This window comes from Rhinolophus sinicus, chromosome 8 (genome assembly GCF_057876585.1).
Source record: "Rhinolophus sinicus isolate RSI-liver-muscle chromosome 8, RSI-T2T, whole genome shotgun sequence".
NCBI lineage: Eukaryota > Metazoa > Chordata > Mammalia > Chiroptera > Rhinolophidae > Rhinolophus > Rhinolophus sinicus.
Genome location: NC_142508.1, coordinates 26,674,476 through 26,695,437, shown reverse-complemented (window position 1 = coordinate 26,695,437; position 20,962 = coordinate 26,674,476). Strand labels below are relative to the sequence as shown.

The 20,962-nt window shown below is 39.4% G+C and overlaps 1 protein-coding gene and 1 long non-coding RNA gene across 2 annotated transcripts in view; both read left to right on the top strand.

Moving 5' to 3' along the window:
• Positions 1–20,962, top strand: part of TES (testin LIM domain protein) — a 43,471-nt gene that overhangs the window by 334 nt on the left and 22,175 nt on the right. The gene's annotated exons all lie outside the window — the stretch shown is intronic.
• LOC141567630 (uncharacterized) lies at positions 5–9,955 on the top strand. The gene is made up of 2 exons (XR_012490470.1): positions 5–485; positions 9,579–9,955. It is a non-coding gene; the product is annotated as an uncharacterized LOC141567630 (long non-coding RNA).

The window sequence follows — 20,962 nt, the reverse complement described above, 5'->3', positions numbered from 1 at the left end:
AGGGGGCGCGGCTGGCGGCCGCCTCACCTGCGCGGGGCACCGCCCCCTGGCCGCCGGCGGTGGGTGGGGCGCGAGCCGGCCCCGGGGCTCCGGGTCCCGGGCCTGTACCCGCCCCCGGGTTAGAAGGGGTGCCTGGCGGCCCGGTTAACTCCTGAAAGGCGAGCGCGCGAGCCGGGGCGGGCGCAGGACTTTTTCTCCGGTCTAACCGCGTCCGACGGTTGGAAGTGCCTGCCACTTCCCGTAGAACGTCTCGCCTGTGCCTGTGCCTCCCGAAGAGAAGTCCGTGAGGTTACGGCGAGTGCGGGCGAGACCGTGCACCACTCCTTCCTGTCTCAGGAAGTTCGCTTTCAGCCTCTGCGATCCGGGAGCGGTGCTGTGACTTTGACAGCTCAGCCCTCCTCCCCGCCCAGCTCGCTGCCCGACGCCCCTAAGGGACAGTGCTGATTTAATGCACTCCGCGCCCCGCGCCTGGGAGAACGTGGGAGGTGATGATTTTTTCTTTCTTTTTTGGTCATTCATTTCTTGATTTCCAAAGCACTGCCTCCCTCGTAGGAAGTTACCTCTCAAAGAAAACGTTCTCCCTCGCTGGCAGCTCGCCCGAAACGGTGATTGTCACCAGTGCTTTTAGTGCCCGGTGACGTTTCCCGCGTGGCTGTCCCCGACGTCGGGACCCACCGCTCTACCTGAGACCCCCCCACCCCCGCCCCGCGTTATGGGAGCCTCAGGTCCCCGGCGAGGAAAGGGTGGGGACCAGACTGTGAGTCAAACGGAATGCTAGTATCACATTCCAGTGTAACGTTCTGTGGGAAATGTCTCATTCCAATGAATTGCTCATATTTACTTTTCGGTAAATTTAAGCTAGCTGTCTCTTATCAAATAGGGAAGGAAGTTTTGCAGAGAGAATAGAACCTAATTTTCTTCTCTTGCCCATCATAGTTGCCAATATTTCTATTATTTCATCTTCTAAAGACAAAGCTCCTGATTTGAGCATTCTGTTCATGCTCAGAACTGGAGTTTTGAAAATGTACAAAAATGCAAAATATTAGGTTAGGAAGGTGTTGAAAAATAAAAACTTACAGTGGGAAAACAGTTTGTCGCTTAAGACTAGAACCAGCTTTCAAAAGGGAACCCAAGGACAGGAAAGATAATGCAAATTTTAAGATAACGTGATTGCATTCTATTCTCTTCCCATTTGGTTTCTTGTTTCATTTGCTTTTAAACGACACTAATATTTTTTGTTAATCTTGCTTGCCACTAAAAGTATTTTGGTTGTTGCTCAGCCTTCTGTTGATGAACACTGTTTATTTTGTAACAGCTACTTAATTTAGTACTTGTCTAAAATTTGGGCGGTGGAAGTCTTGTCGTGCTTACAAATATTGATTCAAAACTTTTAAAAGTTAACATCCTTTGGAGGGAGGGCTGAATAGGTGAAGCAGGGAATTATTTTTGGGACAAAGAAACTATTCTCTATGATACTATAATCGTGGACACACGTCACTATATTATGTTTGTCAAAATCCATAGAATAAATAACACCAAGAGTGAACCCTAGTAAGAACTATGGACTTTGGAGGATAATGATGTATCAGTGTAGGTTTATCAGTTGTAACAAATAGACCACTGTGGTGTGGTATATAGACACTGGCGAAAGCTAAGTGGGTTGCAGATATATGGGAATTCTGCCCTCTGCTTAGTTTTGCTGTGAACTTAACAGTGCTCTGAAAAATAAAGGGTACTTAAAAAATATATAAATAAATAAGTCAACATCCAAAAGTGATTTTGAAAGCATTTGAGACAAGGAAAAAGTAATTCAATGGAAGAAAGTACAGTTAAGAATGACATGTGCTTGCAAGGGAAAAATCCAGACATTTATAAACAATTTCCTTAGTTTCAAAATGTAGATTATGATAAACAATGCCCTTAATATGTAGTGTAAAGTTTTCTCCTCCATCTTCCCTTTCCTTTAAAAGGTTATCTTTTCAACTGAGAATCTTATCCTTCTCTGTAATCCTCCTCCTTTCCTTCCCCACCCCCATAAATTTAAAGCTTTTGCAGATAACTCCATGACAATAATAAACCCTCTTTCACTATCTTGTCATAGCTGGTAGTCAGGGCAGTCAACCAGTAAATTGAAAACTACTGGAAATCCCCAAAGATGTCCCGTTTGACTGCCAACCATGCCCTCTCTGTGCCTTCGTAGGACCCTAGACAGACCTGAATTTCTGTGGATTCCATACAAAGTTTCCCAGCACAGAGTTTAGAGGTCCCAGGAATACATTTCATAGTCTTAGCCATAATCTAAAAAAAACAAAAAGAAATACACACCCCCAAAAACCCACCTTGTCTTCTCTTTAGAACTTTAACATACCAGAAGAAGAAAACATTGCAAGATTATCTCTGACCTACTGGCAGAGCCTTCTCACCCTATTTTGGTACCTAGATAGTTTTCAGGTGTCTCTTCTTTTTGACTTGGTTATACAAGAAAAGTAACCATTTGAATGTAACTTTTTTTAAAGGAAAATAAGCTAAAAAAGCTAAATAAAACTAAATTTGACTTCTGTCTTAAAATATATGGCATTGTTTCCTTCTAAAACCCTTATACTGTTTATTTCCTAAGGAATTTTCCCCAAGCGGATGAAAAATGTCATTTATTTTTTTCCATTAACATTTTGTGTAAGGAGAATTAAAGTGGATTATCTTTATTCCACAGCATCCTAGGTGGATGATCCTATAGTGGGATTCTTATTTTATAAAAGGAGAAGTTGGTGTCCACATCATTTGCACACATTTGGGTTAATTACCAGTTAAAACCCACCATCACAAAGACAAGGGATTATATAATTAGATTTTGCTATATTTTGTTTTGTTTGAAGTAAGAGAGCTGTTGCTAAGATGTGGTAGCTAGTTTGGTTATACAGAGTTTTTGTTTTAATAATATTTTAGGCTAGAATTTGACTTTTATGTCTTTGCCTTGTCTTCTAAGTTATGTGTCTAGATCGCGTCCTCATGTCTTCAGTCTCTTCATTATAATTGACTTTGTGTAAGTAGAAGCCTATGTCTACTTGGAAAAAAACAATGGCCTTTGAGAAACAGAAACAGAATCTCATTTTGTGGTGAATGGTAAATCATGGCCCACGGCCAGCTGTTTTCCTCTTTGCTTTCTGTGTTACTCTCCCCTGAGAATCATGTTTTTTTCCCTTTAAAAACATACCAGAGAGAAAGAAAATTCCAGTAATAATCCGTATGCTGCCTGGAATTGCTGGAAGGCTTTTAATTTTATACCTTATTCATTTTTGCCTTCATTCTGACTTCTGTCTTTTGATCCTTCCTAACATATTGCATTTTTTTTCTAGTACTCTTTTCTTTGTTTCTTTAATTTTATTTTTAAAAGATGTGCATTTTAAAGAGTACAGGTCACTAAAAGTCCTCTTTCTTAGCATCCAAACTTGTTTTAAAAGCTTCTGTCATTAGCCAAAACAAAAACAAACAAACTAAAAACCCATAGTGAAACAAGTGACTACAGTTGGAAAGAATACTGAACCACAGAAATTATTACTGTTAGAAATTAGAATGAGCCTTTTCTTTTAGGTAGCCCCTGATTGAAGTGGAAAAAGCAAGTAAACAGTGACTTAGATGGGCAAATCTATAGTTGGGTTTCTGCTTGACGCCATTCTTGCTGTGAGAATCATTGGCAAGGTGGAGGGAAATGGGAGAACAGGGCAAGGTATTTCCAGGGCTTTGTCTTAGGGGCAGTTACTTAGTCTTTCAAAAGAAGTACAGAAGAAAGTAAAGTAGTCTTCAACTGGGCTTTGATCTCTTCTAATCCATGGTGCGATTCATTACATTAATTGCTTATGAAAAGTCACTTTCCCTAACTTGCCCTAAATATTGGTTTGAATAGAATTTGAGTAGGTTTTCTATTGATTTGGTTCCATTATGCTATGTTGTGAAGTAGAATTGGGGATTTATATCTCAACTGGTTATTAGCTGTGTACCATCACCTTACCCTTTGACTTTGCTTGACCATCTACAATACAGAATTTTACTCATTCTTCAAGATACCCCCACCATGCACCATCCTCCATGAACTCTTCTTGTCCTAAGCTAGATGCCAAATCTTTCTTCTGAATTACCAAACATGGGATCTGTAACTCTTAGGACCCTCTTAGGACACTCATCTTTTTGTCCCCCTAGAGAAATGGATTTATATCCTATTTATGCGTGCATAGTTGTTTTGTTTGCTGTTCAAAGCAATCTTATGAAGTAGACTTTAGCCTCATTTTAAGGTTAAAGAAACTGAGGCTTAGATAGGTTAATCTGAAACTGGCAGAACCTAACTATGATCTTAAACCATAGTCTTCATAATTCCTGCTTCTTCCATCACACCGCCTAGCCTCTGAGGCCTGTTATTTCCCTGCCTTGCTCACTAAATGTATGGTGAGTGAATTATCTCAATATTAAAAGAGAACTAACATAAGGTACATTTCAACATTTTTATTTGTTTAAAGAAATTATATTGGAGGAAATGGTTTCTATTCCAATAAAATTGCCTCCCTACTGGTGTTTTATATTTTACTTATACTTTATCCATGTTGTCTGTATGCCCTTTAGTGTAAGTTATCATTGACCTTGTTTGGACAGAGACTAAGTCTAAGTAAAGTAAAATATCGTGCAAAGGAACTTTTGGAAGACTATCACAGGCAAAGAAATTCCATAAGCTCCTATAATATTCTGGACCATATATCATAGGAGTCTTCCAACTTCCCAGCATTTGTTGGGAGCCCTGGTAATGCCGCCTCCTACTACTTCCTTGGTCCTGAACAATAATGACCCTGCAGTTGGCTCTCTGCTTTGGGATTTCTACCTGTGACATCTGAAAGTGTATAGGGACACTCATGGTTGCGCTGTGGAAGAGTCTTTTCTACCTGTTGAACTCCAGAGTAGATAGAAAGCCTTGCACATAACATGGTACACTAAACCTCTCTGCCCCAGCAGAAAAGTGCTTCAAGTGCTCTGAATTGGCAGACCAGACGACTAAGAACAGAGTAGTTAAAAAAACAACAAAAACAAACAAACTCAATGCTGGGAGAACTGACTTTTGTTGTCATTGTTTTAACTTTCCCTTTCTTCATACAAAAAGGTTTGTTAAGAAGCACTGGAAAACACCAAAGTGATCAACTATTTCCTGAGGCTCTCACTAAGCTCCGGGATTGTATCTGCACTGTGAGCGTGGAATTAACGATGGACGGCAGGGAGCAAGCATTATTCTGAGGGGCCTACTTAGTAGAAAAAGATTGATATATTGGTGATCATTCTCAATAAATTATTATTGAGACTAAAAGAGGACTACTTCCTATGTTCTTTTTCTGAGAACTAGAAGTAAGAATACAGTTTGGCTTGATATTTTTAATACAAGTTTTTACAAACCAGATCACCACAATGTGATCAGCAATCAGAAAAGGTCAGTACGTATGCAGTATGTAAAGAGCTATAGTGGATGGAAAGATCTCCTGTAGTACATCAGCTATCCCACTTCTGTTTATCAATATGATATGGTTAAAATCACTGCGCTGAGAGTTAGCTGATCTGATCCACTCTAGTTTTTGTAATGTTGGCTACTTTGGATCTGTTTCCATATCTGTAAAAATCAGTAGGGGAATCAAGTGATTTCTAAGATTTCTCCAAACTCGGTGACTCTTTGTGGAAAATATTATAAATAGTTCACAAATATTAATGTTCCACAGCGCTTAAAAATTACACAAGTCAAGAATCTATAAACATATGTGTGATTTCAATGAAATGTCATAGTATACTAACTGAATAATTGTTTTCATAAATCTTAGCTATTTTTCAACTTGTTTCACCTTTTTAATATCATAGACATTAAGTTCATAATTTAAATCTGTAGTATGGAGATTCAAATGCTCTATTAACCTGGGTCAAATCAGCCTAGGAGTGATGTATTACTTTCCTTGGTATTCAGTTATACGAAAATGAAAAGTAATGGAGCTTTTAAAAAATCTTTAAAAGTTCTCTCTCCCAAAATGCAATGATTCGTTTAAAAACTGTGTGAGTACTTTATGTGTCAAGCATTGTTCTAGATTCAGGGTATGGTCTGAACAAAAATCACAAGGTGCCTTGTAACACAACTTATACTTTTAAGAGGAATGACAGAGCAAAACAGTAAATGACAAAGTAAATAATAGAAAGTAAGCACAATTGGGGTTACACCCATCGGTGACTCTTTACGTGTCAGCAGTTCACTAAACTTCTGACACAAAGAATGGGCAATTTTAGTGGTGATTCTTAGTTCCTGGTTTTGCAAACTTTGTAATTAGGAATTCTTATTTCATGTATATTAAATAATGGCAAATGAAAAAGAAATGAGAAAACAGCTTTTATGTACTAGAATGTGAAAAATCTCATAAATGGATAAGGATATAATAATTATAATCTTATACCTGTAAGTACAGAAAATGTCTTCCTGATTACAAATGCCTTATAAAAGAGTCAATCTTGGGTTGTGTTTCCTGTTTGCAGTCATTACTAATTTTTGTTTGGTAACTATTGCCATGGTAACTGAAACTTTAATTTTTAAAAATCTGTTTATTAGATCATTAATATACAGTACATACAGGAAATCACTTTGCTTTTTACAAAGTAAAAAGAGAACAATATATAAATTATGAACTATGAAATTGACTTTTTCGAGGAGAGGAAAATAGAAAAAAAGACTAACCAGATGGAAAACACGTTTCAAAACCTCATAGATTTTCAAAATTTTAGGAAAAGTAATTTGGTAATTGATAAGTTCATCTGTTTTTTAAATGAAGATTAAGGTCTTAAAATTTGCCTTAGGTACTGTTATTAGATAATTAAATTTAGATGTTCTGCTTTTCAGCTATCCAGCTCCAATCAAATTGAGAGTAGTTCCACTTATTTGTGTTTTCTAAGTACCCGATCTATAATCCCTACTTAAATAATGGGAGATCAGAGAGATGAGGGGATACAGGACTATAATTTTCTAATGCAAGTTCATCCTGTCACCCTAAAATGACTCTCAATTGCTTTTCTCTTTTTTCCTTCTCAACTAACCATATAAGCACTATTCCTTGCCCGGAATATTTGGGAAGAACAGAATGTAGTAGAGGAAAGGTCCACAGCACACTCACTGGGTAGAATGAGGAACAGTCCTGTAAAAATGCTTCCTGTTTCTGTCACACTGAGTACAGAGCCGTAGAACTTGGTTGAGTCCAGGTGTCACTGCCTTTATTTTGCTCATATTCAAAAAAGGAGAAGACTGCAGTTTACATTACCAATTTCTCTGATCCTCAGGTAGTCTGCTAAGAATGGGGGACTGCTCGGGTTTGAGCAAAGCTTAGAGTGGGGAGCTGTCTGAGAAACTAGGCAGTGAGGACTGCTGAGCTCTCATTTGCTAAAAGACAACATATATATATATATATATATATATATATATATATATATATATATACACACACACACACACACACACACATATATTTATTCTCTGAATTGGTGAATCATCCTCAAATCATGAATGAGTCAGCCTGTTCATTATAGTGACATTCTGACCACCATGCAAAACGGTAAAAAGGTAAGTTTCCATGTGGTTGTTGCAGAACTTTTTATCTGAACAGTGAGCGTAGAAAAAAAAGAGGCTGAAAGCCTAGCACAGATGCTTTGGTACTGAGTCCATTAATAAGTCTGTAACCACAGTGACCTTGCCCTTGCTTTGTTTGAAGATAAAGTGATATCATGTTTCATTGCAAAATGATCGTACAGATGTTAGCTGGAGTTTTTCTTTCTATGAGTCATGAAAGCCTTGATAGAATGAGTCACAAAGTAAAGGTAAGGAATCTGTTTTTTCCTTTATGGTGTGGGTACTGGCCTACAGTAAAAATAACTGAGGGAAACAAAGTAAAGTTACCCTTTGTTTTTCATAGAGAATATTAAAAGGGCCATTTAAATGTAAGACTACAGAATCTCAACCCCATTTCTCTCAATATCACCAGTTATGTGTGTATCCCCCAAAACACTGTGATGTCAGCTTTGGCACATAAAAAAGGCAGGCAGGAAAGATAGCTAGTGGGCAAGGTGGATATGTAAATTAACCACAGTGCTAGATAGAATTAAATAAATGCTATAATACAGTGTTTCTCAAAATACCTGTGGAGTGGAACTGGTTTTTTAAAAACTCAATCTATCATAGGCTGATATTTTTAAAAACACAATAGGAGTTGCTAAAAAAAAAGACAAATACAGGGCTAATTTTTTAAAAAATTATTAAGTGTATCAGGCATAAAATTACTGTCAGATGGTGTAGTAATTCCTCATTGTTTGCTCTCAGTTTGTCTCAGCACACAGTTTGAGTAGCGCTGCAGTGATAGGAACACACATCACTCATGTGAGGTCTCACATGCAGAAGTAATTAACGTTAATTGGGTCGATTTGGGAGTTTTTTATGGGGAAAACAACATTCAAACTAACTCCTAGAGGATAAATTTGATTTCATTAGGCAAAGAAGGCATTGCAGGAAGAATTAATAGCATGAATCCAAAGAACGAGGCTGCGGAAAATCAGTAAACTCTTGGTATTCACACCCTTCCATTTTCAGTTTGACTCTTCTCTAATGAAGCCAAGGTATAGACTCAGCCGTAATTTGTCCTTCTCCAAGGTCACCGGTTTGAATTAAGGAAGTGTGTCTCTGAGCTGGTACAGGAGCCTAGCTTACAGCTATAGATCTATACATCTATCTGAATCTTGATTCCTATTTATACACTGTGTCATCTCAAGGTGGAGGAGAAAATGCCACCCTGGGGCCAGCGGATGTGCGCTCGGCTTGGCTCCAGGCTGTGGGTTGGCACCATGATGACCCCTTGTATTTTTCATCCTTCTTACATCATTGGGTACCTTACACCAAAGGCCGGAGCACTAGAGGGCGTTGTATGGAGGTTGATGATCTACTTTGGAATCCTGGGCTCAGTTCTTAGCCCTGGCACCTACTAGCTCTGTGAACTTGGCAGTTACTTAACCTTCAAACCTCAGGATCCTTCTCTGAAAATGGGTTACAGCCATCTCTCTCACAGGGGTGTGAGGATAACGGAGCTGAACATGGACAATAAACAGATGTATCGTGATCATTATCAAGAAATCCAGTATAGTGGGAGGAAAATCCTACATAGGTCTTCAAACCATTTAATGAGCACCTGAATATATCATTAAGAATTTTATGACAACTTGTTTTCAGGAAATTATTGACACTTGGTACTTTGTTGGGCACAAAGAAATGTTCATTTAAAATTCAATAGTTTGGGTGTATTAAATTATGGGATTTAATTTTTTCTTTTTATGATTTGCAAATTGTATTGATTTTAACTTTTTATGATGAAAGTAAACATAAGTAATTGTTTCCAGTATTTGTTTGAGTATATTAATTGGGTTTTCTAGAAGAGGCATTTGATTTAACATTACCAGATATTCTGGTCTAGTATAGTGAACAGGTATGTTTTCCTCAGAGTTATTGTGGTAATTGCAAAAATGACCATAATTCTTTACAGCTCCTCCTATTGAGAAATGGAGTCTGTTTTCCCATCCTTTGAATCTGGGCTGCCAGTAGACTATAGTGGAAATAATGTATGTGTACTCCAAGCTTGGACCTCCAGAGACCTTTTTGCTTCTGCTTTCCTGGACCCCTGCTGCTACCATGTGAACTAGCCTGGCTCAGCCTGTGGGAGGATGACGGACCATGCAGAACAGATGAAACATCTCAGCCGAGGCTCCTCTAGACCAACTGTTCCAAAGTGATGGCATATGCAGTGAGCCCAGCTCAGACCTCAAGCACCATCCAGCGGAACCCAGCCCAAGGGGCCAGACTGCAGAAGCATGCGTAGAACATCATGAACAGAAACTAGAATAAACGGTTGTTTTAAGCCACTGTGTTTTGGTTTCTCAGGCAACATATCATACTGTATACCCCTCTGTTACTTGGATGCAAGTCTTCTCCGTCAGTGAAAGCTTTGGAAATGGCTTAGAGCAGGCTTTCCCCCTCGGAATCACCCTTGTAGCCCTCTGTACATGCAAAAGAACAGAATCAGGACACTGCAGCTGCCTTGACACCGCTGGTCGCTTGAGAGTGGGCCCTCCTTCTAATCAGTCCAATCTAATAGTGATTTCTTTGTTGTTCCATCAAGATAAAGGAAAATTAAAATAATATGCAAGTGAAATTGGATTTTAGCTGTGAAAAAGTGGTGTATGCATGTTTTCAAAGTTATCTATTTCCCCTGAACCACTGGACAAATCTAAAATGATGTCTTTTGTAGTGGAGAAGTCCTTGGGCTATAGTCTAAATATAGAACAAAAGCTTGTGAAATCAGACCACTTCCCTAACAGATATCAAAACATGGGTCAAAAATTGTTTAGGGTTCTTATGTGTACACACCACACCGTGTAAACATACTTCATTTTTTCCAGAGCAAGGGATGGAGTGAAAAGTCTAGGCAATAAGTGAATGAGCATAAGACATCTGGCAAGAAGTTTCCTGCATCTTTCCCCTCCTCTCTCCATTTACAAGACCCCTATCTGTGTTGTAAAACTTTCTTCTAAATGCCTCTAATGCCAATTGTCTTTCTGAACCCCTCTCCCCCGCATCCCGATTTTCTGTGCCTTCTCTCCATTGGGTTTGACTCTCCAGGGACCCTGGATCCTCCTTCTCTCCTGGTTACCCTCCTCGAATGGCTCTCTCAGCCAGTGCCACAAACGTTTCCCTTCATTCTCTGCTCTGTGAAAAATACACCTGTACTGTCCTCTTTTCTTGCAGGTGCTCTGATTAGATAGTTAGGAAATTAGTGGCAATAAGTTATTTATTGTACAGTGACTCTCGCCTATCTGTTATAATAGATTACTCCTAAAGAAACAATACCTTTGCCCTTAGCCCTCACAAATGATGGCAGTAGTCATGTTTGGGGTACACACAATCTTAATACAGGCCTCTCCATATTTAGCTGTGAGATGTCCTCTTTAGAACCAGTTGGAAGTAGTAACATAAGACCAAATTAGGATTGTTTGTCATGATCTAAATTCTTTTAAAAGACCCCTACAGATGCCTTTGGAATCAGGTTTTTAAAATCCCTTTTAGAACTAATAACAGTGAGAGTTGAGGGCTGTGTATAAAATATAAAGCACGTGCCCTTGCAGAGTCCTGCTGTGGAGCCAGCTCTCAGCCCATTCTCATTAAGAAGCCATTTCAGCAGCAGTCATAGCTGTTGTGACATTTTTATAGCCTGCATTGTCTTTCTCAAAGTCACAGATTCAGGAGGAGGCCTTTTCCGAGACAGAACAAGGTCTTCCTAAAGACATTCTAAGCAACTTCTTTTCTGCAATAGTATAAAAAAATTTGATGGTAGTCAGTTTGGAACATGTTTATAAGGAACTAGTATAAACTGAACAGACAGAACACATTTCTTTTTATCATTTGCTTACCGAAAGAACATGGATTGTTAAAAAATCTAAATTGTTTTGCTCCTAACAATACTGTGAGGATACTTTAGGTTTTGAATAAGTAAGCAGTACTGGAAAAGTAGTTACAAACTGCTAACTATAATACTATCTAATTTGAATAAAGTCATTTGCATCCTGATAACATAAAGTAGTGCTATATTTGTTTTCTTTTACTGAATTCATCACCAGGTAGATTTATGTAATAGCATAAAGTTTATATAAATCTTTTTCCATTTTTTTATGTTCATTCAGGAGGACTATGGCATGTTATACAAATTGTGAAATTTTTCTCTTAAATGTATTTCAGGAAATTTCTTGTTAACTAAACCTGATATTTTATATTCTGGTTTGTCACTGAGTTCTATAATAAGTTCTATACATACATATATGGGATGTGTGTATATATTTGTATACACAAGTGTGTATATATGTTGAGACGGGTAGAGAATAAGTCTTAGAGACTAAAAACTAGTTCTACCCTAGTAAAATAGGAGCAAAGTTCTATTTTACTATCCCCGTTCAGATGGTGACATTTAAATGTTTGAAATGGAAAAAATAAAGTCAAGGGTTGGTAGGTAGATAAGCACCCCCTTGTACTTTTCCTTTTGTAATACCCTATTTCCCCGAAAGTAAGTCTTATTTTCGGGGAAACATGGTATGACTGTCTCATCACAAATCACTTAGTCTTTGGATTTAAAGCCAAAAGAGGAAAAGAAGTGGTAGGCAGCTCTAAGATGGCCCCACTGGTTTCCCACCCGCTAGAATGCATGTCCCATGTGTACCCCTGCCCTTGAGTGTGGGTTGGATCTGTGCAATGGCTGCCAAAACGTATAACATGGAAGAAGCGATGGTATGTCACTTCCAAGATTAAAGACCGTGGTTCCATCTTGGGTGCTCTCACTCTCTGGCTCTCTTGCCTTGGGGGGACCTGCTGCCTTGTCACCTTGTGACCTGTGAGAGCTTAAAAGGAGGTCTCCTGCCAGTTGAGCCTTGAGAGGGTTGCACCGCAGCTGACCCCTGGTTACAATCTCTGGAGAGGCTCTGAGCCAGCAGCCCACCAAGTTAAGCCACTCCCAGCTGCCTGACCCTCAGAAACTGATATAACAAATGTTTGTTATTTTCAGCTACCAAGTTTTGGGGTAATTTGTAACTAACAGATTTTGCATTATAAATCTAGAAATTTAGCAATGTGCAGAAGAATGAAAAGAACGGTATTTCAGGTTTTGCCTCCTTATGTTACCCCTGGCCACTGCAATAATGTGTGGAATCTTATATATAGTACAGCAAATTATTGTCAGTACTAGTGATAAGCCTACCTATTTTGAATAAAGATTTTTCAGCTCTGAGATTTAATTTGTTCATTTGTATTTGGTTGTTTTCTTTTTAACATTTTTCTCTTACAATAACATTGGAAGAGACCTATTTTGCATCAGGACCCTGGAGTTTTTCTTTGACTCACACCCCTTCTCCTGAGGGCCCTCTTTGTGTGTGAATTAATCACCTCAGGGCTTCCAATGTTAGTGCAGCTGGTGTGCAGACATTCAGGTTCTGTATACTGAGTCTCAGATTTGTCCAGCGAGGAGGAGCTCCTGGCCAGTGACAAATAGGCAGTCTTTCAGATCAAAGCCTATTATTGTTCTAGAGAAGTTACTAATGAGGAATATTGCTCATTTAAATTATTACTTACCTTCAGAGTCTCTTTTTGGGGAAAAAACTTGGTGGCTTTGTAGTTAAAAAGAGTTCAGAATTTGGAGTTAGAAATGCCAAGATTCAAATCTCAGTGCTGCCACTTGCTAGCTGGGCAATCTGACACAAATTAATCTCTCCAAGTCTGTTTCCTTACTTGTGAAATAGGGATGATAGCATTTTTCTATAGGTTGTTTTGAGAAATAAATGAGATGATGCGTGAATTGTGCCTGGCAGGTACTAGCATCTTAGCATATGGTGGTGGAGGTATTTTTACTACCACCTCCACCATCATCACCAGCAGTATAATTAGAAATGCTTCAAGGTGCCCTACCCAAACTAAAATTAATGATGTTTCCTAGAACAAAAAACACTAGCAACTACTTTTGATCTTTGTAAAATATGTTAACATAGTTATTGAAGTTGTATAGATGTCTTAGGTAGTTTGCTACAACCTGGTTACATCTCAGACCACGGTATAGACAAATTGCCTTTGTGATGGTCCCTGTGTCACTGTACGGCCTTAAGAAATGGAGGGGCAGATTGGGGTGGGTGGGAGGCATCTATTTAATTACTTCCAGGAAACTGACCCAGTTCCCCCAGAATACAATGTATTATAAACATTTAGGCTGAAAGATCACTTGTTTCCTTTCCTTTCCTAGTAGGATAGTCAATGTGAGTTTTTTACTACTGTGTGTGAACAAAAAGATGTCAGTCCATTTGACTCAGTTCATTTTGTGATATAGATTCATGTAGGGCTCTGGCTTTGTACTTCATTCACTGAAAAGCTGAAGGAATATGAAATGAATCTTAGACTCTGCAATGAAGTTTTATTCCAGTTTGCTTTCTGGATAAGCGGTATTGATAACTAAAGACCCTTAGTTGAGTATTCTACTCATGGGCTATAATCCGTTGGTCTTAAGTTAAAAATTCTATTTCTTTCCATTTAAAAACTCAAGCAGATTTACTGAGCATCTGTCTAAGCCAGGTCTTTTCCTGTGGTCAGGCACTGGTGGTTAAGAACAGGCATTCTGCCATGCAGTCTCCTTGGGCAAGCTCAAAGGCCTCTGCTGCAATTTCTTCATCTAGATGAAAATGTAGATAATAATTAACGTACCTCACATTCTCATAGGATTGTTATGAGGATAAAATTTGATGATCCATGTAAAAAACTTAGAACCATGCCTGGCAATATGAGTGCCTGATAAATAATACTGTATTGCATATTTGAAAGTTGCTAAAAGAGTTGATCTTAAAAATTCTCTTCACAAAAAAAAAAAAAAAAAAATGTATTTAAGGCGATGGATGTTAACCAAACTTACTGTGATTATTTCACAATGTATACAAATGTCAAATCATGTTGTATACCTTAATATAATGTTATATGTTAATTATATCTCAGCAAAAAAAAGAAAAATGAATATTTGCTGCTGCTACTATCATCACCCCTGCCAGAGCTTGTGCATATATATGCGCGTGCGTGTGTATTTGTGAGAAAAGTAATGGGACTTCCTTAAGGGTAAGATACTGTGTTAAAGATCATTTGATAATTAAAACATGTAATAAATAAAACTGTCATTTTTATAAGTCTCAGACATTAGGAATTCAAATATAAACAAGAAACTCATAGTCTAATCCTGTAAACTGATATGTAAACAGTCATGGTAAAAAAGGATTAAATAATCAAATTTGTGCCAAGACTGATGGGAGTTCAGGAGAACATTGCACAGAGTAGTTGAAGAAAGGTATCACAGAGTAATTCAAATTGGGTCCACAGAGAGTAGGACTTTGTCAGACTGAGGAGAGGGGAATAAGATCCAAGCAAGGGGAAGCTCCTGCAGAAGGTGGGTGGTGGGGGAGGTGTGTGAGGAGGGGTGGAGGGGAGGTGTGTGAGGAGGGGTTAAGGGGAGGTGTGTGAGGAAGGGTAGAGGGGGGAGGTGTGTGAGGAGGGGTGGAGGGGAGGTGTGTGAGGAGGGGTGAAGGGGAGATGTGTGAGGAAGGGTAGAGGGGGGAGGTGTGTGAGGAGTGGGTGGTGGGATGAAAAGGCCCTTCACTGTCTGGTAAGACTTGTGCCAGTCCCTGAACTGGTTGAAGAGCCTAACAAGCGGATTGTTGTGATCATGTTAGGTTTTATTATTGGGAGCAGCAATATGACATCATACAAAGGGAGCGATCAGTTAGGAGAGAATGGTCCCCCGGTGACATGACAGAAGATTGAACATGAGCAATGGACTGGAAATTAGGGAACAAACTGCCGTTTTAGAGAGAGACCTACAACTCTGAAAGCAGCATAACCATGACTTCACAAGGATAAGGAGGCCTCTGGGCCCCAGGCGTTTTCTTCATTCTTCCTCTCAGCATTTCAGGCTTGAGAAAGTGAGAGATGGGGAATTTTGTTCTTATAAGCGAAGAAGTACTTATTAGCAATTTTATTAGAAATGATTAATAGGTGCTCTTAATCACAATAAATTATATTTTCACCCAAGAAAGTTTGCAAACTATATAAAAGTTGAAGGGTGCCGCTGTTTTCATATTTAAGTCTGATTTTCTGTGTAACCTCCCTCTTTGTGTTGGTATTACAAGTCTTGGTAGAGATTGGAAAACAGGCAATGAACAAAAAATTAAAACAATTTAAAATCTTGAGTCAGATTAATCAAAATATACTGATTCTTGAGAGGGGATGTCGTAGATTACACTAGGTTTCTAAGACAGCCATTTGCTGAAAAGAATTATTTATTTAGAAATGTAGTTCCGTTGTCTAGAATATTCATTTGCGTGAACAAGATCTAAAATGCTCTATAAGAGTATAATAGGAATATATGTGTATATACATGTTTATGTGTGTATGTATACATGGATGATAGGTAGATAATAGACCTGTATATGTACATACATGGGGGAGAGAGGGAACATATGTGCATATTTCATGTAATCTACCTTGGTCAGCTTCATTCCAAGATGATTAAAGAAGTCTTAGTAACACTTGCTTGTTTAGTAACCACATATGATTCCTTGGCCCAGAGGGAAATTGGTTATGAAAACAGCATGATCAGATGATCTCACCGTGAATACTGCATAATATCTTCCAGACCCAAATCAACTCAGACCATGTTTGAAATACCATATGTTCCCTACCCTTCCTTCCTTTTTCTTTACAATATCTGACATGCAGTACCCTTTTCTGGGTCAGAAGGGTCACCTGAAGTTTTGCCAACCTATCTAGTTGCCTGAAATTATGAATATGGAGAAATTGATTCCATTCCCATTTCTTACTCTAAAATAAGCAGACGATAAGGGTGTTTGGAGGCACGGGTCATGGGGATATAAGTTCAGTATCTGGAGCCTATACTTAAGGATATTTTAAAAGTTTATTTTTCTATGTCTAGTGTTGCACAAAAAAATATTATTGTCATTTTTATTTTTTAAAAGGATCTTGAAAGGTACTCCCAAAGCCTGACTATAGTTTTTCCGAATATAGTCAACCCAAAGGACCTGTTTTCTTGGATTATTGAAGAAGAAAAATTAATCTGTCATATCCTTGTATTGATGCTGGCCAGAATGTGTTACTAAAATTATATGAAGTAGACAGCTTTGGGACTTGTGTGCTTATGAAAACTATGTGCTTTTAGGCACCAGGTTGACTCTGCCGGGAATACCATATCACATTTGCTGTTGAAATAATTACTTGCAACAGAACTGAGTCTTAGCCCTTAAATTTTAATTTGTTTCTTTCCTATGTGTACTTTATAAACTACTCTTCCAAACTGAATTCAGATGATTCTGACTTATAAGAGCCAATAATATACTAGCTTTCTCGAATAATTATTTTCTATTTAGTGTTTAAAACATTGAACAGATGACCATGTTGAATAACAAACTGAGGTGAAGTTAATCTGAAACATGATTTGCAGCCATAATTACAGAATTAAGAGGTATCTTGGAGTTGAGCTAGTTCAATTCCTTCATTATCTAGATGAAGCCCAGAGAAGAAACAAGTGACTTCTAAAATCACTGACCCTGACAGTGACACCTTGGGAGAAAACCACAGTTCTCCTGACTCTCCTTCAGTGATCCTTTTACATTTTCACAGTTCTCTGTTTTGTTAGTTCTCTAGTATCTATAACCATGTTATTTTTTTAAATTGAGGTATAATTGATATATTTCTGTGCAGTGCTTGATCATTTCGCTTTCTAAGCAGCCAGGTTGCCTTAGCTGACAGTTTGATACTCTCTCCTGCTATATCCCAATGGAAGCAGTTCTAATTAAAAATAAACACCCGAACAAAACAGACACCTACTTTTAAAACCATTGTTAGCAGTTAAAGCAGTGAAAAAGAGAGAGGCTCCCTATCCTCTCCAGCACCCCTGCCCACGTTCCCCAGCAAACCGGGTCTCTTTAAATAACACCTTCCCTTTTCTTTTTCCTCACCAAGAATACTCCCAGCTCAGACCCCTGGGCAGAAACTACCCTACAAGATACAGATGTGCAAGAGGAACAGTCGTGGCTCTTGAGGAAAGCAGAAGCTGCTGACCACGGGGTATGGTCTGTGTTGAGGGTACAGACAGGGGAGGAGGTGTAGTGAGAAGAATTCTGGGTCCTGGCCCGCAGGAAATCCGGAACACAAAGTGAAGGAGGGAGAGAAATTGGCTGAGCTCTTGGGGCAGATGGGGTTCCAGTACTTGAACTAAGACCAGGAAGAATGCAGGAATCCCAGCTCCTGGGACCTCTGCCCCCAGGGGTCTGGGAAGAGGCCCTGAGAAACTCCCGGGGCTGTTCTGGCTCCGAAACAGGTTTTATCAGAGTAGAATTAGTGTGTTTTCCCTCACCTGACATATGTTTGACTTGTTAAGGGGAGAATAGCAGATGCCTAGATGCCTAAATTGGAGTGGGAACAGACGCAGAAGAAATTTACCTCATACTGGAGAGGATGTCTGCTCTACGGCAGTTGTATCAAATACATTGGATTTAGCAGGACTAGAGAACACAATAGAAGTCTAGATTATAATTCAGTCTGGAACAAGGCAATCTCAACTAGCCTGTAAACACTTGTCTTTGTCGTCTAAGTGACATTGTGCTTTTTTATCTTAACAGGTTGATAAAGAAGGTAAGAATCTGGAAGAAATCCCCATCCAGTAATGTGGCATGTTACAGATCTCAATGCTGAATGTCAGTTAGGTTTAAGTTTTATAGCTCTATATTTGTAGCTATAAAATATTTCTGTAAATTTAATTCCCCAAGGAAAGTAAGTTCATTGTCATTCTGAAACTCTCAACGCTTTAGCTGCTAACAATGGTTGTAAAACTAGGTGCCTGTTTTGTTTGGGTGTTTATTTTTAATTAGAACTGCTTTCGTTGGGTTATAGCAGAAGAGAGTATCATATTGTTATGACCTCATTCCACTTTCTCATTTACTTGTTCTCTCTTTGGGATATTTTCCAAGTCCCTCACTTGTCATGTCCGAGCATTTGGAGATGAAAGTGTGTGTGTTTCGCAAGGTGGGGAGGTACACTTTCTTTTAGGTGGTCACAACTGTACTGGAAGGAGGCTGTATGTAGATTAAGTTGACCTTCCTGGCAAGGCGGGGGTGGAAGAACACTGGAGCAGTGCTTTCCAGAGTTTTCCAGGGCAGGCTGCAGAGCTATTTTCTCAAATTACTGCTTTTTTCAGAGTCAGGTCTCCTACTCTCCCTGAGAGTCCCCCCTCTGAGATTTGGGTAGCACAGATCACAGGAGCTCTTGTCTCCCCACCCCCATGGCCTGCCTGGCTTTTGTCTAGCACTGCCTTCTTACCAGTCTCATCCTGTCTCTGCGAATGCCTTCAACTTGGTGTCCCAAGACGGTGCCAAATGCTTGAGGAGATTATTTCTTCATTGGGAAAAGGAAAAGAAAAGGTGGGGAAAAACCCACTGTGCTTGCTGGCCCTGTCACCTTCCAAGTGTTCTTAGGTGTCCTCAGCTCCGATGTGCCTTCTTCTGCCACAGGCTTCGTGTAGGTGCCCCGCTGCGTTGAATGGACTTCTCCTCCTGTCTGTGAGTTGGACTCTGCGCCTCCTTTGACCACAGTTCCAGCATCACTTATTCAGGAGAGCTTCCCCAACCTCCTGACAGATTCAGATCTTCCCTATAGAGCTCTTCCAACCGCATCCACATTTAGAGGTGTTGCCGGAGGCTTTGGGGGCTTGTAGTCCTTTTCCTTGAAGCAGAAGCCAGCCAGGGAATCTCTCTGAAAGACTGAGGTCTGCCCCTAGGGCTCAGAGCAGCCTGATCAGATGCGAGTTGGCTTGCTGCTGATTCGCTGTGCGCCCTGGAGGGAGCAGGTCATCTGTTCTGCATTTGTTTCCTGGTCTGTTACACCAGGGGCACCGAGGCTTGTCCAGCACTGAGGAGATGTGGGCACTTTAAGAGTAGATGTTCATGGACTACTACCAGTTGTAATCATTCTAATAAATAACCTGATGACTATTTTAAGAAGATAAAAACCAGGTAGGAAAGAAACTACTTGACCCTTTCCAAGGCTGACTTTGAAAATCAACAGTAACCTACACTGAGGCCTTAGTGTAAAATGTCTGCTGACTAATTGAGGTCCCAGTTACATTAGCTGAGATTCCTAATTTCATTCAGAAACAGAGAACAAGATGGGATTGTTTGTAGTATTTTATTATGCCCAGCGTTGCTCAGACCAGGAGATTCAGATTTGAAGGCAGGCAAGAATTTGTTTAGATGGCCACTTAATTTAGAGGCAGGAGCACACTTACTTCTGGTTATTATCTCAGCCAGTAGGTCATTGCTTCAGGATTTACACATACGCAAGCAGAAGTTTCTGTGTGTGTATGCATGTTCTATCACGAGATAAAACGTATTTCTTACTGTGAATTACATACAAGAGAGTTTAAAAGCACTTGATTTAAGATGAGGTATGTGATTAAGCTTTAATAACAAAATCTGAAGTTTTGTTTGGGATCAGAGTTTAGCAGATGCACAGAACACAGTATGAAGCCATCTGTACACCAGGCTGATTCAGGATTGTTACTTGTCCTTAATGGAAAACTAGAAAGGGCATGAAAAAGAATACGTGTACCTTTTTAGATTTGCTGTTCATTTTACTGTGGATATCGTAATAGAGAAAACTTTGAGGAGCTTTAATTACGCCCCTTAGAAAAGACCAAAAAGCAGAAATCGCCATCTTTCTCTGTCTTTTGCTTACTCAGCCCACTTTATTTCTGGACTGTGAGCTGTGATCATCAGTGACAAGGAAACGATTTAATTCAAGAGATAAAAAAAAAGTGTGGTCTACTGTTAAAGTTAAGTATACAATTTAGAGAGTTGTAATTCTTTTGAAAATTGGTAATGTAGACATGGCAAAGTTGATGAAATTCCGTTAAGGCTGGATAGATTTTATCACCGTTAGAAAGCATGCTTGAGATAGTTCCACTTAAAGTCACATGGGCTCTCCTAAGCAGCTGAGTGGCCAGCTGCTTTTGAATATGCCCTTAGTTATGGAAGAGGATGTGGTAATTTTCTTCAGAAAAAAGGAAGGGCTTCATTTACACTTCAGGGCACGGTCGGGCTGATCTGGCAAGGAACAGGCTGCAGTGTGGTTGTGAGTGCCTACTGACATGTACAGCCTAGTAAGGTTCCTGTAGGTGCCGTTGGAGAAATCTGTTACTTGTCTGGCTTGAACTAATACTCCAGGCACTAGCAGATAACAAATTGTCAGTCGTCACTGATGTGATGTTAAAAAACAACATAAGCTGGTTGCTGG